The sequence below is a fragment of the Balaenoptera borealis genome (assembly GCF_965194805.1).
Source record: "Balaenoptera borealis genome assembly, chromosome: 4".
Classification (NCBI taxonomy): Eukaryota; Metazoa; Chordata; class Mammalia; order Artiodactyla; family Balaenopteridae; genus Balaenoptera; species Balaenoptera borealis.
The window spans coordinates 49,797,416-49,816,182 of record NC_138861.1 but is presented as its reverse complement, the minus strand read 5'-3'; the positions used below and the strand labels follow the sequence as shown (position 1 = coordinate 49,816,182).

The window sequence follows — 18,767 nt, the reverse complement described above, 5'->3', positions numbered from 1 at the left end:
AAATGCTTAGTCTTCCTTCAGACGTTTGCAGGCAGCTCAGTGGTGTCACATTGGGACTCGGCTTCTAATATTTTTATTTTCAAGCGAGAATAGGATACTAGTAGCTTTATGAGGGTTAGTCCTTATTTGTTTAGCAAATCACACTGAGCAAATGCATAGCAATAATAATAGTGGCCTATTTTTTATTGCTGTTTTCTGTTTGTTTGAGGTAATAAACATTTTCTTAATGTCTTAGAAAGAGCCATTAAGGAAAATAAAATTATATTGAACTGTTTTATGGAAATGCCAAGCAACTTGTGTATGATATCATTTATGAGCTTTATTATTAATGTGAAATGCTAAAATAATTCAGAAAGAATAATATGTAAAGGTCATATTACCATGAGCCTGGAGGGGGTGGAGGTGGAGGGGAGGTGGAGAGAAAGAGAGAGGGAGAGAGAGAGGGAGAGAGAGAGAGAGAGAGAGAGAGAGAGAGAGAGAGAGAGAGAGAGAGAGAGAGAGAGAGAGAGAGAGAGAGGGAGAGGGAGAGGGGAGAGAATTAATAAATACATGTGTTATGTTAAGGTGGAAAGTGCTGAAATTGCTGGTGATATTTCCTAGGACCGTGGGATGTGCTGAGTTACAGCTGGTGCTGCTTTTGGTGAATACTGTCAGGGAACAGATCCTGTGACTGCTTAAGAGATTTGAGATTGATTCCTGATACCAATGTTGAGCCATAAATTATAACCAGAATAATTAGGACTGTGTTTACAGACTTGGGGGCCGGCAGCAAAGGCCTCTGGTAACTTGTTATTTCCAAAGGACCAGGTTAAGTTTTTATCTTAAATCTGAGCTTTGATTTGAAACAAAGGTATTAGCTGATATTTTCTTGAGTTGGTAGTTCCTTTACCTTGCAATTTCCTGTTACTCCATTGTTAAGTTCCCAGAGAATTCTCTGTAGAGTAAGTTCACACAGGAACCCGTCTACCTGCCTGCTTTCTGAGATGCCGAATTTGGTGCTGTTATTGATTTTAATCAGATGCAGAGAAGCACCTTTATTTTTTTGACAGCTAAGAACTGTAGTAAACAATTTAGCCATAGAACGTCTGTTTGGCAGCTTTTGGAAAGTTATTAACCTGGCAGCTCAGCTCTTATTAGACGAATGCATTGATGTATTTACCTCCGGAGGTCTATGAGGGTAGCAGTTTTCTTGTGGTAATAAGTGGTTATTAACTAGTATTTGACAGCTTATTTGAAAAAAATTTTCAGAAAAGAACTTGAATGGCATGATATCATAAAAGCCTTCATTATTATATAATTTATTACTGAACTTTTCCCCATAGAGACCATCTGATATGATATTGAGTCTCAGATTTTCTAATCTTTCCGTTTTTAGTCCAACACAAGTGCTTCTTTCTGCAGACTCCAATATCCCTTTTATTAATAGATCTGTTTAGTTTAACACTTTTCTGATATTCAAGCATGGGTGACTTTTTGTCACTTGGTATAATAAATAGTATGTAAATAAGTGGTATTTATAAGGGTTAGTACAAAATTTGGTATTCTGGGTTGATCAATTATCTTATTATCTTCTTTATTCTCTTCAAAGTTATGACTAAATCTGGCATGATATTAAATGTCTTGTAATTTATCATCCAAAAATAATGCTTTCTTAGACTAATTTTAAATTGATAACTTTTTCATAATTAATGACCATTTCTGGATTGTAATTGTTTATTTTTTAGTTCATTGATGGCTAGTACAGTACATTTCTTCCATTTAAAGTGAGCCTTTAAGAAAATTGTGGTTTTGTTCTCTTTCATTTCTTCTGCTAATTTTTGTGTGTGACTTTACATATCAGACTCAGAAACTATGACTACGAAAGTAGGTAATGGAAACCAGTCTCTTCTGCTAATTGCCACTTACTGTTCTGTGACTTTTTCACTTGTCTGTGTCCAGTCAGCTAGGCTCTATTTCAGCTCAAGTGTTATCTAGAAATCACCAGGACTCCCGGAGTATGTTCACACCCACGTGGCTGTGTGAAAACCAGACTGAAGAGAGCAGTGATGCTGGGCAGAGGTCCAGAGAGGGGTTCAGAGTGAATTAGGTACTTATTGGGGTCTTGGAGCCAGTGTTTTTCATCTAGACTTTTGCCATGAATCTACACTTGCTTCTTCTTAGTTCACGGAAGATGCTGGCTAGAGTACATCATCAACCAGGAGACCCCAGACTTTGTCCTATGATGACTGCTTCAGTGCCTTTGGATGCCAGTGATGCCATCTCAGAAGAATTAATCTTAAGTTCTCTTAGACTTTAAGTTCTCTTAGCAGCAGTTTCAGCTGCTTCATGTTATGAATTCTAATGGATTTGAAACTGTATAGAGCAGGTGACAGCTATGAGTTGGCCACCACCACATCAACACCCGGGTCACTTCCATTCTACTTCAGAGTGGCAGGCCCTTTCCTCTTTGAAGTTCAGTGTTTTGCTTCTATCCTTTCTCTAACCACTTCTTTCTTTCTTTACTCTTTCTTCCATTTTGATTCCCTTTGATTTGTTTCTTTCTTTGCCTTATCTCTTTATTACCCTAGAGCTTTGTCATATCAGTTTCCTCTTTTCTTCCCATATTGCTTCTCATTATTATTGTTCATGGTGTTTATCTGGCCCCCTATCTTCTTCAGTTACACATTTTTGGGGATGTACTGGATTGATCATTGTTTCTGTTCAATTTGAATGAGTCCACGCACTAAATATTCCACTTTGTCCCAAAATACTTGAACAATCTGTTGTATAGGTAGTATGATTAACTCCTCCTTTCTCTTCCCACACCAAGAAAGGTTTCATAGAAATGTAAAACCAGATAAGCAGCTGATGTGGCAAATATTACATTGGTTCTTGGTTCAAAACACTCTGGATTTGAGAGTCAGTTCTGATGTTCACTAGCAGTGGCAAGTCACTACAAATATTTTGTAAAACAGGGGATAATGATCAAATGAAATAAGGTAGCTGAAAGCAGTTCATGGTGCAAATGTTAGCTATTGTTACTGAGAATTACTAATGAAGAGGTTACCATTCAATATCATAGGACATTTTAAAATTTATATTTTATTTTTTAACTTTTTACTTTGACATAATTTCAGACATATAAAAATTTTGCAAAAGTAGTACAACGAATGCCCATATAACCTTTTTCTAGATATTAGCATCTTACAAATATCAGAACCAGGAAATTAACTTTGACATAATACTATTAACTAACCTATAGATGTACCACTGTATTGCACCACCAATGTCCTTTTTCTGGACCAGAATACAACAGGAATCACACATATATTTAGTTGTCATGTCTATTAGTCTCCTCCAGTCTGGGACAGTTCCTCAATCTTTCTTTACCCTACATGATCCTGACACTTTTGAAGAGTAGTGACCAGTTATTTTGGAGTCCCTCAACTTGGGTTTTCTGATGTTTTCTCATGATTAAATTCAGATTATGCATTTTTGACAAAAGTACCATAGAATGATGCTATGCTCTTCATATCAGGAAGCATGTGATGTCAAGATGTCTAATTACTAATGATGTTAACTTTGATTTCTCAATTGAGGTCTGCCGGGTTTTTCTGTTGTTAAGTTGCTAGTTTCCTTTTTTGTAATTAGTAAGCATCTTGTGGGGAGATACCTTGAGACTATGTAAATGACCAGTTTTTCATCCTACTTTCAACCACAAATTTTAGCATTCATTGACGATTCCTTATTGAAACAATTGTCACTGTGGTATTTTCCAAATGGTGATTTTCTATTTTATCATTTCTTCTACACCTTATTCAATTAATATGGACTAATGGGTATTTGTTTCAATCTATGAGTTTTAATCCATTACAACTTGTATTTATTTTGTTGCTCAAATTGTCCAGATTTGGCCATTTGGCCAATCTTCAAGTTGGCTCCTGTGTCCTTTCTTCATATTATCATCATTTTTAGAACACTTCTTATTTTCTGCTACCACAAGATTCTCCAAGTTCATCTTATACTTTTTTCTGATCCATCCCTTGGATCAGCCATTCAAGGAGCCCAGATTTCTTTTGCTGAAAAATGGTGTTTAGAAACCAAGATCTAAGTGTTAGATGTGCTCATTGAGAAAATAATGTATCTCCTTTCTCCTACAATATATTTACTTATTTCCTCAATCCATAAATACACATAAAATACTTCAGAATTGCTAATCCATATCTCTGTGAGAAACATATTTTGTAACTAGAGTACAATATTTGTGTAAAACTATATTTTCTTTAGCTTTAGAGTCAAAACACTATGACCTACAAGGAAAACTATGGAGATATTGTCTTGATTTGAATATTTGCATACTTAAGCAAGTGACCTACAGATCAATGTGCTTTTTTAATAAACTAATTTGATACCTGCTTTGTTACCAACATGAGAAGGAAGCTTCATAAATCTGATATGTTTTCAGGCTGTTGTGGAATTTGGATAAGCATGCTGCTTACAATTAGGTAAAAGTAAAACCCCATGGAAACTGCATCTTATTCTATTGGAATATTTTAATTAATTTTTAAAGCTTTTGCTAGTATTTGGTTAGGAACTAGTATAAACAATAGTTTATTTATAGTATTGTTTCAAGCCTTTTTAACTCTCACTATCATTGTTCTGGTTCTTTCATTATGTTCTCAACTCCACATTCCCTGATTCTTTAAGTTTTCACGAAGCACTGACTCAGCCTCTGCTTGTAAAGGTGGAGATTATGTACAATTTTATAACCTCACTCTCCATTTCTAACATCACTGAAAATATTATGTCTTTCCTAACCAAGTCTTTGTAAGAGATATTCAGAGACAAGGAGAACTTTTTCTTTCACACAGACCTTTTGTTATTATAGGTATGTATCACAGCTTTCATTTGCTAGAAAAGTAAGAAGACAATGAAACAAAACCCCAGACAAACAACAGAAGTCCAGGGCATTTGGTCATATGTTAGTTAGACAAACCTTAAATGGCTGTGATACCACTGAATCCCAGTTAACACCTGCTATTCAGGCTTCTCCCCCTCACCCCCCCCCCCTTTTAAAAAGCCCATTTAACTTTCAGTGGGATTTACAACACAAATAATATTCCTTTTCTAGTATTCATAGAAATGTTTGTTCCATTTTCTTTGAGGATATGGCACGTTTACATTTACTCCCTATGGAGTGGAACTTTCATCACCTGCACTTGAAATTCTCTCCTTTTTTTTGGAAACCACATATTATAACAGCTCACAGTACACAGGTTCTGGGTTGATTACTCAGGTTCTTATCCTTACTCTACCACCTATGTGGTTCTTGGTCAAGGTACTTAATCTCTATTGGCTTTAGTTTCTTCTGGAAAATAAGAACAAAAAAGAGAGCTTTATGTGGTCATCAAGTTTAAATGAGCTAAGAGATATACAGTGCTTAGAAGCATTCCTGGCATATGACAAGCACTCAATAAATGTTATTGCTATTGTTGTTATTATTTGTGTACCCTGCCTCTCTTTGGGTCTCATCATACCTGCATTTTCTAGAAGCGTAGATATGTGGGTATTTAAGATATATATTATGTACAATAAAGAGAAGAAATAGCTATTTTGCATTACAAAGAGTCAAGACTAGACATTACGTGAGGATGAAGCAAAAGAGGAAATGACTATTAAAGAGTAAATGATAATACTGTATGTTTTTACCATCTTAATCTCCTTAATATCGATTAGTCTCTGACATATGAAATAAAATAACAGAAAACAGTCTGTCTTATTGAGTACAATAAGACAAAATTTCATGAAAAGTCCCAAGATAAGGAGTGACCTAAGCCAAAAATAGACACTTCAACCTGACGAACGATTTTGTCTTTCTGAAAGACGAGACCTGCAAACTACAGAGTGTAACAGTCTCTTTTTCTGCTTTGTTTCTGGGTTTCAGTGAAAAGGGAAGGGAGCTAGAAGGGGTGGGGGGAAGGATAGGAAATGCTAAAAAGAGACTAGCCCAAATCAAGTAACAGGTACAGAAAATGTTTATTGTTATTAATCAAGAATTAATATATATGAGGGCAAAGTGATTTCTTTTAGGATGTCTATTTTTAATAGTGTTTTGGAATTTAGCGCCCTATAACATAATATGTGTCGCAAGCATTTCTGACGCCTAGATAGAGGTATGATAGTGAGCCAGTGCTTGGGTTTCTTTCCTTAGCTGTAATTTATGAGTGTCGGCATTATGTCTCTCGGTTAGAGAAAGAAAATTTTAATCTGTCAGTACTACCATTTATTGTATATATGTTTGCATCTCATTTTGATTATATAGCTTCCAAACCCTGGGGAATGAATGAAGTAGTTAGACTACTGTTATTCTTGGTGTGAGATTTTAATCTTTTATCTTAAATAGCACAGTGAACTCTTTCTTTTAGTGACTGCGTTTCCCACCATTAGTCACACTTAGTGGTTACAAAGTTCTGTTTTCTTTTGTACAAATGCTGACATTCTTGTAACTTCTTGGCTTACGAAGGTGCATGTTTAGAGTTACTGGGGGGCTTCCCTGGTGGTGCAGTGGTTAAGAATCTGCCTGCCAATACAGGGGACACGGGTTAGAGCCCTGGTCCCGGAAGATCCCACATGCAGCGGAACAACTAAGCCCCTGCACCACAACTACTGAGCCTGCGCTCTAGAGCCTGCGAGCTACAACTACTGAGCCCGCGTGCCTAGCGCCCGTGCTCCGCAACAAAGGGAAGCCACCGCAATGAGAAGCCCGTCCACCGCAACAAAGAGTAGCCCCCGCTCGCCACAACTAGAGAAAGCCCATGCGCAGCAACGAAGATGCAACGCAGCCAAAAATAAAATAAATAAGTAAATTAATTAATTTAAAAATATTAGAGTTACTGGGAACTATGAAAAGGAAGGTGTTTATTTACTGAGGTTTAGTAAGAGAGTCATTGATATGCTATTGTCATCCTTTGCAGCGATCTAGGAAAGCTTTCGGTTGCATGTGCCTTTCTGGTTTAGCAGTTGTAAAACAGTAACAGCTTGAGAGTATCACCATGTGGCAGGGCCAACAGCAGCAGAAATAGGTTCATTACAGTCACTGTTGATTTAAACATGGGAATCATTGGTATGGTGGGAATGTTTATTTGTTTACTTTTCATAACCTAAAGTAAAGAACTCCTTCCTTGAAGAAGTCTATTTTCCCTCTGGCTTTTGAGAAAATTATAATCTTTTGCATGATTTACTGATCACCTTTTGATCACAAGTGTATGTCATGTCATTTTGGACAGGTTCGAATCACAAGGATAAAGTTCAACAACCTATTAATAAAAATGGCCATGCAACAATGTGAAGACAAACATCCTTAAGCTCCAGGGTATATTTAGTTGTAATGATAAAAAAGCACAGCCTTAGGTGCTCCATGGTTTATAATTTGTGTCACATTTTCATGAGAGTTTTGCAGATTCCTAGCTATAAACATTAGCTTCCATATTTTGGTTATAAGTTGAAAACCTTTTGGGAAATTGATACTACCCAAATGTTTTTGGTGAAAGTCTATCCTTCCTGAGAAGATCCTACTGAAAGAATATTGAGGGAGGAGTATGAACTTTATGGATAAAGAAAGAAGGAAGGAATTTTCTGAAGTTTACAAGTGGACAAGGAAGGAAAGAAGTCATTTCAGGCAGAGGGAAATCCATGTACAAAGAAACAATATTGTGATGAGAATATTAGGAGATGTTTGGTAAATGTCCATTTTAGGATGAATTTGGACACTGCTAATAAAGAGGAAGGAATGGAGTCAAGAATTATGAAAAGGTTAAAATGACTAAACTTAGTGACTAATTAACTGAAGGAGGTTAGTAAGAAGGGGGTTGGAAAGACCCAAACCAACTGAACGTATTAGTCACAGATATTAGTAACTAAGTCTCACTTTGCCCCATCCATTTCTGAATAACTCAATCAGGACATTAAATCATGTGCTTTTGTGAAGCCTAAAAATATGGTTTCATGTCTCAACTCTGTCAGTCATATGTGCAACTTTGGGAAAATAACTTCTACTTATGTTAAATTCTGGAAAAGAATACTTCTTAGAGATTTTACAAAGACTAATTGGAGGAGAGAAGTCACTTAGTAATGACTGTATAAATGCAAAATGTATTGTTACCCTGTTGCCCACTGCTACTGATCGTCAGTATGTTTGGAAAATCAGTTCCTCTACACTAAATTAAGAAACGCGACACTGCATTCCTAATTTTTCACTTGTACTGTTGTAGAAGTCTCCAGACACACCAGTTTTGCCACACACTTGGGTCTCCCTAGCATTTGGTTCCCTTCTCCACCTTTTTAATTTCTAATCTAAATAAAACAAGTGGTAGTTATGGTTGAGTTCCTTTTTCTTTTAAGTCGGTTAATGAAAAGTGTGCAGTCCTTTCATCCAAGTCAAATAAATGCACAAACCATGAGGCAGGCTAGTAGTTTATTTTCTTTTCTTTGGTGACAGGAACAAGGAGATTTTTGTGAGGAAACAAAATGCTTGTTGCAAAGAATCAGTATTAATGTGTCAAAGGTGACTAACATCTTGAATCTCATCCAGACACCTACTCCAGGGGAACTGAGGACACAGTAAAATAATGGCCATCTTTGACACCTGGCTTGGCTCTCAGTACCAAATTTTGACGTGCCTTGTACCCTAGTGAGCTGGGCAGGCCTCATTCAAGTTTTGCAGAAACAACCTTGCTTCTTAACCCAACACTAGACAGAAAGCAGCTCAAATGACTTGTGTTATTATTTTTCTTAATACCTGTTTACTTGGGTATGGTAAAGTTTTCAGTTTTATTAATGGGAAAAGGGAGAGAGCCCTCGAACTGAGTGATTCTGTGCCTCATATCTGGGCAGAACCTCTTGCTGAACTGCCTTTATTAGGTGAGAACCCCTCCCCGAAGTGGGGAAATCCACAGGCCTGATATGCTATCCTGGGCACAAGAGAGTGAAGAGAGCAAAAGAGTCTTTCTCTTCCAAAACCTAGAGAAGAATTAAAATCTTTGGAAAAAGACCCTGAAATCTACATTCTAACAAATTCCTCAAGTGGGTCTACTGTACACCAAAGTTGAATATTTACTAAAAATTCTTCCCCCTACTATGGTCCTTCTATAAAAACCAAAATGCAGCTATGTATAACTAATAAGCACTTATTCAAATTTCTAAGAAAATGAAAGCTATCTCTAAGAGCAAAGGAACAAATCATTAAGAAGTAATTCTTTTCAAATATTGTGATACATTTATTTTTTCTTTTATTTGCTTCAGGCAACTTAGAATTTAACTAGATTAACTAGTGTCATTCATGTGGTCAGAGCAGAAACCTTGCAGTTAAGTTCCTCACACTTATTCCACAGCTTATTCTTATTCATAATCACCCTGTTATTGTTTGTTTAGTTGTTCTTAGTATAGTGTTATTACTTAGTAGATCTTGCTCAGAATGACTTCTAAGTTAAATCAGACCTATTGTTTTAGAGTTAGAATACATACCAACACCAATATTTGGAAGAATATATCAACATATATTTTGGTAAGGGCAGCATTGTTAAAATGAATCAGTAGCCTTCTAAGTTGACTAGATTAAAAAAGCCATCAAGATAGGATGCAAATGTAAGTTAAACGTTCAGTGTACCTATTAGGTTTTCAAGCCTATAGCCTTGTAATCAAGCTTATATTTGAATTTAATATTAATGAAATGCTCTGCTTTAGAAGCCTTCAGAAGATAGCAGATACTCTCATTAACATGTACTCCCATGGCCTTAAGTGGGAGTGAAGCACCTGTAAGACTAGAAAGCCTTTATCACTCTTTCACTCCCTCTTTTCTTCTTGTCTGTCATGATGACTCAAGGTCTACATATTTGAAGCCATTAAAACATTAAGGAGTGACTTTCTGTCTGAATAAAATAAAAAAAAATCCCACAAGGACTCAGAGGCAAAAAATATACAAATCAATTTTCACTGCAAAGTAAAGGAGCTGTTACAGTGGAGGATTACTGGACTGAATGTCAATATTATGACATAGTATGAGTGTGTTTTGTGTTTGGTAATTGCAGTCATTGTTGCTTTTGTTGTGTTCATCCATTTACAATGCTTGGTGTCAGTCTATTTATCTCTTGTAAAAATAAAAAAAATAAAAAACAAAAACAAACAAACAAAAAAACATTAAGGAGCATTCTACAGGGGTCCAACTGAAGAGAGTTCCCACCCAGGAATGGCCCTTTCATTCAATGCATTAGCTACTAAGACTGTCTCCCATTATCATCTCTTAGAGGAGGACTCCATTCAACAAAAAAGGACAAACTGAAATAAAATAAAGAAATATATGGCTTAAATATTATTGCTGAAGAAGAAATGTGGATAGAAATTGATCTAGGTCTGTGCTGTTCCATAAAGTAGTTTTTTATAATGGGTCTAGTACTACTGAGGAACTGAGTTTTTAATTTGCTTCTAATTTTATTTAATTTTTATTAACATGTCTAAATTTAAAAAGTTAAGTATTTTTGAATCATTGAAAAAATTACATATTTTTTGGAATAACTTGGTTCTGGGAATCTATTTTTTAAATTGTAAGTTTTATGAAACCTAATACCAATCAAGTATTTCTGATAACAATTTAGCCTCCATATTGAGAGTGCTATAAGTATAAAATACAGAATGGATTTCTAGGACCTAGTAAAAAGAAAATAAAATATAATTTAAAAAATATTGTTTATATGTTGAAATGATACATTTTTGGCTATATTGGGTTAAAATACTTTTTTAATGTAGATAGTAGAAAATTTTATATGTGGCTTCCATTATATTTCTGCGAGACATCACTGATACAGATATTTATGACAACCCCAAAAGTCCATAGTATTGGGTACTGAGAACCTCAGTGTTCCATGGCATTTTAATCCCATAGCTCAAGTAGGGACTAAATACATATTATTGGGTTATGACAATAAATACTTTTATGACCTTAGAAAGTAAATTGACTGCTTTGTGACTCAGAATACAGATTATTGACCAAATGGTGTTAATGCCAACCTAATATATAGGTATCAACTCATTAAAACAACTAGGAATATTTAGAGGGAGGACTGAATAAATGTTTACCAAAATCTTTTTCTTATTTCATTTTTCCTTCCCACAACTTTCAAAGAAATTTATCTTAGTCAAAATTAGCTAAGTGAAATACATTGTTTCAAATATATTACATAATGCATAAATCAAACAAATATTTATGAATAATCAACTCAGATATAGAATGCTCGTGGCCTCAGAATGAAATACAAAAGCCCGTAAGACTTTGTCCTTGCCTATGTGGAACTTAGAAATCTGGTAAGCTAAGTAAGAGGCATATTTTAAAAATTGGTAATATAAAATGACATATATAATAAAGGACTAAATTTGGTAGATTCTAATTGTTTGGGAATTTAGGGGACAACCAAACAAATGTGAACTGAGGTTGTGTAAAAGCTATACGGTAAAGGTGGGACTTGAGCTTGGATGGTCAGATTTGCATGGTCTGGGGGAAGGAGCTCTCGAAGATCTGTACATTGACACATTGAGCTTTCTTTTGGGTCATTGATCACCTTTCTAAAACTGTTTATTTTCCTTTTTACTCACTAAGATGTGATCTCCTTGAGGATAATGATTCCATTTATTTCACCTTCCCCATCCCAAAGCCTTTGATGCCTGGCACATAGGGGGTATTCAGTTATATTTATGAAGGATATTAATAGCTGAATGAATAAATGAGAGCATTCTCCTCAGAAGAAAGAAAATAACCAAAGAAACAGTAAGGGGAATGAGCATTACGAGATTTTGGTAGCAACAGACCTTTTATGGTTCCATTTCTGATCTAAAGAAGTAAAAATAGCTCCTGTTTCCCAGGGTTGTTAGAGATGTTCACATAGTAAGTGAAAGGACTTGATAAACCATAATGTACTATACAAATCCAAGATTTCACTAGTACTCAGCTTGGGGCAGGTTCTTATTCATCTTTGAAGTTATATCATTGCATAGAAATATTCAATAAACAATTGTTTAATAAATGAATCAAAGAATGAATGGGAGGTCCCTACCCTTGCCACCTTCTGTATTTCTATTTTCCATCTACCTGAAAATGCAGATAGCCACTCTAATTAGAACAGTGTCCAAATTCTGATTAAACTTTGAGGAGAAGCTTGAATTCTTTGCTGATGAAGACAATTGATATAAGTCCATGAATCTTTTAACATTTTCACATCTCTTTTGCCTTTTCAGCACTATTAATTTGTGTTTTTTTGCTATTCTTAGGTAATGGGCATTGATTCAGATTTTTGAAGTTTTTAGATATATGGCCTGAGGATTGAGTTTTTCCATTGTATAGAAAGCATATCTCAAAATATACCTTCACATTGCTCATGTGGGTCCTCATATGTAAAGCAGTTGGGGAAGGCATAAAAATATTTTCCAGAATCCTGAATCAAATATACCCAAAGATAATAATTTGGAGGTGATAAGGGTAACATCATTATTAAGGAAAATAGTGCATTAAAAATGCTAACTTTAAAAAATGGGCAATACCATCTTCAGAGAAAGACATGCAGAATTGAGTGGTTTATTTTGAAGGTTACAGGAGTGATCTTCCATTCTTAAATTATGGCTTTCAAGGAATGTTTTTCTGTGATGTACACTTTCAATATCTTACAATTTTGTCAATTATACCTCAATAAAGCTGGGGGAAGAAAAGAGTGTTTCTCTGCCTGAATCCTAAGTATCTGACCTAAGGCTAAATGACAGAAAAGTTTTGTCACCACCAGCCAAAAGAGAAACACAATGCAGATCGTAAAGATAAAACCCCAGCACCCTGTCTCCAAGCTCTGATAATTCATCTTGTGTAATATTCTTTCCTTCCATTCCCACTGCTGTCACCCTTCCCTTTGATGCCTGGGTTATTGCTGTTTTGTGCAACAGTTTAACCTATTTATCTTTGGTCTTTGCTACAATTAAATCCATCTTAGGTGCCAGTTCAGTCTTCATGTCTCTCCTCTGTCCAAGAATCTACCCTGGCCTCCTCTTGCTGGGGTGTTCCGGTCCTCATTGACCCAGTCAACCTTATTTCTCTGTCTGTTCTTCCCCACAGGCTGGTCTTTTCAACTCCAGACTTCTCCTGTGAAACCTCCCTCCAGTCTGTCCCGGCACTGAGTGATCACTCCATTGTCTGAAATTTTAGGGAACTCTAGCTATACAATTGATTTTATCATTTATAAAATTCGACTTTCTGGTATTATCTTTCATCTATAGGTCCTAACTGGAAGTCTTAATTGAATTTAAAAAAAGGTGCAAGAAAAATGTCTAGATTATAAAAAGTCAAACACACACGTTTAAAAATATACAATGTACGTTATAAAAAGAGGACAAAATCATCAATATATTAAATAGAGACACATGTTTTAGCACAGAAAAGTGAAGCAGTACCTGCAGAATACTTTCTCTTTGAGGAACTCTTTCTTTATCCATGTATTTTGAAATGCTCATCTCCTCTAATCAGGTAGCATGTTTATTCTTAAAGCATAATAAAAACCTGGTTTGGAATCCGCAACTGTAATGCTACTGACTTGCTTTTTGCTTTTTCATGATACTTTTTCAGGTTTGATTATATTAAAAGGTGATTTTTTACTTTGAACCCTGAGGATTTTCATAAGATTTTAAATTATATATTTATAATATATAAGAAATATATTTTTGTAAATTAAATATAATACATTAGAAATGCTACTTTTGTATTATGAGCTGCTATAACTGTACCTTTTACTGGCACAATTTACTGATAAAGCCCCGTCCCCAATAAATATATTCTAACAGCACAAAGATAGAATGGTGACAAGCTGTGGCTCCATATTTATGGTCCTTGATCTTGACTATCCAGAAATATTTTTCAAAGATCAAACCACAGCACACTGGCTCTTGGCACTAGAAAACTTGGGCTTTGATGGTGATCAAGTATTACATGTGATGTGGCGGCTCTTAAAAGGGCCTCTTCAAAGTAAAGTGATAGGAATGTACACTGCCCTTTTGTTTCAGAGAAAAGACTTTGCCAAAATATTAAAAAAAAAGTGACACTTTATAAGAATATTTTCCTCCTTTGGGTTTGTGACTGGATACTTATCATCATGAGAAAGTGCCATGGAATGTGTCTATTTCTTTCTGTTTAAGCTAGCACTAGGACCCTGAAGAAAATTTCTGCCATGCATATCAGTGAGCAAAGAGGAGAGCTCAGACCTTCACAGTATTCAGCTCTTTTTCCTTCCCCCACTGTCCTTCCCACCCACCTCTTCTCTCTCTCTTTCTCCCCGGCTGTTCCTAGGTTCCCACATCATGCCTCCCCTACTATCTTCAGGCTTATTTTTTTTCCTCTGCTCAGCTCACCCTGCTTTTCTCTTATGTCCACTTCTTTCTCTATCATGCCCATGACAGTATACCTTCACTATATCCTTCCTCTCTCTCCTTTCAGTCTCTATTCTCGCTATCATTTCTTTCTTTCGCAAGGAAAATCCATGTCTTTTCTCCAGAAAAGTGTTGGCTGCATAAAATCTGTGTATTGTATAAACTTGTCTTGACCTAGTATAAGTCTGTTTCTCCTAGATGAGTTCTTAGAGTGTGGTACTTCAAATAAAAGTCTAACAGCCACCCACAAAATACAAAGAATCCTATTTGAGGATGAAAATTGCTTCAGGCTAGATGTTGGCCATTCCAGTAATTTAAAAGGGTAGAGTGAAGCTATTTTGTAAAATATTTAAAAATAACTACAAAAAATATTTTTACCACAGCTGATGCAGAGAATAGGAATTCTGATTAAAAGAAAGATCTGTCTGTGTGGATTTTCATGTAATTACAATTTAATAAAACCAAAAAATTATATCTATTTTACATGTAATTCAATGTTTCTTTTATCATCCTGGAAAGACTTCAAGCTGACATGGTAATAAAACATGGCACTCTTAAGGCTTTAGAGTTATAATTACAAACTAAAAATATACTATATATAATATAATAATAGATATCATATTAGGTTTTTTAAAAAAAAATTATTGGAGTATAGTTGAGATACAATGTTATGTTAGTTTCAGGTATACAGCAAAGTGAATCCGTTCTACAGATACATATATCCATTCTTTTTCAGATTCTTTTCCACATAGGTTATTATAGAGTATTAGGTAGAGTTCCTGTGCTATACAGTAGGTTCTTATTAGTTATCTATTTCATATATAGTATAGTAGTATGTATATGTTCATCCCAGTCTCCTAATTTATCACTTCCCCCCATGTTTCCCCTTTGGGAACCATAAGTTTGATATCATAAAGAGGATGTGGTACATATATACAATGGAATATTACTCAGCCATAAAAAAGATCGAAAGAATGCCATTCGCAGCAACATGGAGGGACCTAGAGATTATCGTACTAAGTGAAGTAAGTCAGACAGAGAAAGACAAATATCATATGATATCGCTTATGTGTGGAATCTAATAAACAATGATACAAATGAACTTATACAAAACAGAAACAGACTCACAGGTCATAGGTTTTTAGGCTTGCTGAAACAAAGCAATGTTACAACAGTACAAAGTACTGTTTTAAACTAGGTAGTTTATTATTATTTTTTAACATCTTTATTGGAGTATAATTGCTTTACAGTGATGTGTTAGTTTCTGCTGTATAATAAAGTGAATCAGCTATACATATACATCTATGACTTTATAAGAAGTCATAAAGTCATATGACTTCTTATAAAGTCATATTGGGTCAGGAGTCACACTACCGCAGTATGACTTCATCGTAACTGATTATAGCATAACAACCGTATTTCCAAATGAAGTCATATTCTGAGGTAGTGGGGGTTAGGACATCAATATGTCTTTTTTGGGGGAACACAATTTAATCCATATCAAGAAGTCTGGGTTCCAGTCTCATTCTTCCACCAATTAACCATGTGACCTTTGGCAAATAACAGCTTCACTGAGCCTCAACTGTAACATGTATATAATTATTGTACCTACCACATAGTGCTGTACGAATTAAACGAGATAATGCTAAGCAAAATATCTGGCACATACTAGGTATTGGGCTGGCCAAAATGTTCGTTCGGATTTTTCCGTAAGATGACTCTAGTAGCACTTAGATGTCTTTTTTTTATTATTATTTATTTTTCTTTTTCTTTTTTTAAACATCTTTATTGGAGTATAATTGCTTTACAATGGTGTGTTAGTTTCTACTTTATAACAAAGTGAATCAGCTATACATATAAATATATCCCCATATCTCCTTCCTCTGGCATCTCCCTCCCACCCTCCCTATTCCACCCCTCTAGGTGGTCACAAAGCACCGAGCTGATCTCCCTGTGCTATGCAGCTGCTTCCCACTAGCTATGTATTTTACATTTGGTAGTGTATATATGTCAGTGCTACTCTCTCACTTCGTCCCAGCTTACCCTTCCCCCTCCCTGTGTCCTCAAGTCCATTCTCTACATCTGTTTCTTTATTCCTGTCCTGCCTCTAGGTTCTTCAGAACCACTTTTTTTTTAGATTCCATATATATGTGTTAGCATACGGTATTTGTTTTTCTCTTTCTGACTTACTTCACTCTGTATGATGGTCTCCAGGGCCATCCACCTCACTACAAATAACTCAAATTTCTTTTTATGGCTGAGTAATATTCCATTGTCTATATGTGCCACATATTCTTTATCCATTCATCTGTTGATGGACACTTAGGTTGCTTCCATATCCTGGCTATTGTAAATAGTGCTGCAATGAACATTGCGGTACATGTCACTTTTTGAATTATGGTTTCCTCAGGGTATATGCCCAGTAGTGGGATTGCTGGGTCATATGGTAGTTCTATTTTTAGTTTTTTAAGGAACCTCCATACTGTTCTCCATAGTGGCTGTATCCATTTACATTCCCACCAACAGTGCAAGAGGGTTCCCTTTTCTCCACACCCTCTCCAGCATTTATTGTTTGTAGATTTTTTGATGATGGCCATTCTGACTGGTGTGAGGTGATACCTCATTGTAGTTTTGATTTGCATTTCTCTAATGATTAGTGATGTTGAGCAACCTTTCATGTGTTTGTTGGCAGTCTGTGTATCTTCTTTGGAGAGATGTCTATTTAGGTCTTCTGCCCATTTTTGGATTGGACTGTTTGTTTTTTGATATTCAGCTGCATAAGCAGCTTGTATATTTTGGAGATTAATCCTTTGTCAGTTGCTTCATTTGCAAATATATTCTCCTATTCTGAGGGTTCTCTTTTCATCTTATTTATGGTTTCCTTTGCTATGCAAAATATTTTAAGTTTCATTAGGTCCCATTTGTTTATTTTTGTTTTTATTTCCATTTCTCTAAGAGGTGGGTCAGAAAGGATCTTGCAGTGATTTATGTCATAGATGTTCTGCCTATGTTTTCCTCTAAGAGTTTTATCGTGTTTGGCCTTACATTTAGGTCTTTAATCCATTTTGAGTTTATTTTTGTCTATGGTGTTAGGAAGAGTTCTAATTTCATTCTTTTACATGTAGCTGTCCAGTTTTCCCGGCACCACTTATTGAAGAGGCTGTCTTTTCTCCATTATATATTCTGGCCTCCTCTATCAAAGATAAGATGATGATATGTGCATGGGTTTATCTCTGGGCTTTCTATCCTGTTCCATTGATCTATATTTTTGTTTTTGTGCCAGTACCATAGTGTCTTGATTACTGTGGCTTTGTAGTATAGTCTGAAGTCAGGGAGCCTGATTCCTCCAGCTCCGTTTTGCTTTCTCAAGATTGCTTTGGCTATATGGGGTCTTTTGTGTTTCCATACAAATTGTGAATTTTTTTGTTCTGGTTCTGTGAAAAATGCCATTGATGGTTTGATAGGGATTGCATTGAATCTGTAGATTACTTTGGGTAGTAGAGTCATTTTCACAATGTTGATTCTTCCAATCCAAGAACATGGTATATCTCTCCATCTGTTTGTGTCATCTTTCATCAGTATCTTCTAGTTTTCTGCATACAGGTTTTTGCCTCCTTAGGTAGGTTTATTCCTAGGTATTTATTCTTTTTGTTGCAGTGGTAAATGGGAGTGTTTCCTTAATTTGTCTTTCTGATTTTCCATTGTTAGTGTATAGGAATGCAAGAGATTTCTGTGCATTAATTTTGTATCCTGCTACTTTACCAAATTCATTGACTAGCTCTAGTAGTTTTCTGGTAGCATCTTTATGATTCTGTATGTATAGTATCATGTCATCTGCAAACAGTGACAGCTTTCCTTCTTCTTTTCTGATTTGGATTTCTTTTATTTCTTTTTCTTCTCTGATTTCCGTGGCTAAAACTTCCAAAACTATGTTGAATAACAGTGGTGGGAGTGGACAACCTTGTCTTGTTCCTGATCTTAGAGGAAATGAGTTCAGTTTTTCACCATTGAGAATAATGTTGGCTGTGGGTTTGTCATATATGGCCTTTATTATGTTGAGGTAGGTTCCCTCTATGCCTACTTTCTGGAGAGTTTTTATCATAAATGGGTGTTGAATTTTGTTGAAAGCTTGTTCTGCATCTGTTGAGATTATCATATGATTTTTATCCTTCAGTTTGTTAATGTGGTATATCAAATTTATTGATTTGCATATATTGAAGAATCCTTGCATTCCAGGGGTAAACCCCACTTGATCATGGTTTATGATCCTTTTAATGTGCTATTGGATTCTGTTTGCTAGTATTTTGTTAAGGATTTTTGCATGTATGTTCATCAGTGAT

General features: G+C 35.5%; 1 protein-coding gene across 2 annotated transcripts in view; it reads left to right on the top strand.

The window, feature by feature from the left end:
• ARHGAP24 (Rho GTPase activating protein 24) overlaps positions 1–18,767 on the top strand; it is a 518,667-nt gene that overhangs the window by 13,780 nt on the left and 486,120 nt on the right. The gene's annotated exons all lie outside the window — the stretch shown is intronic.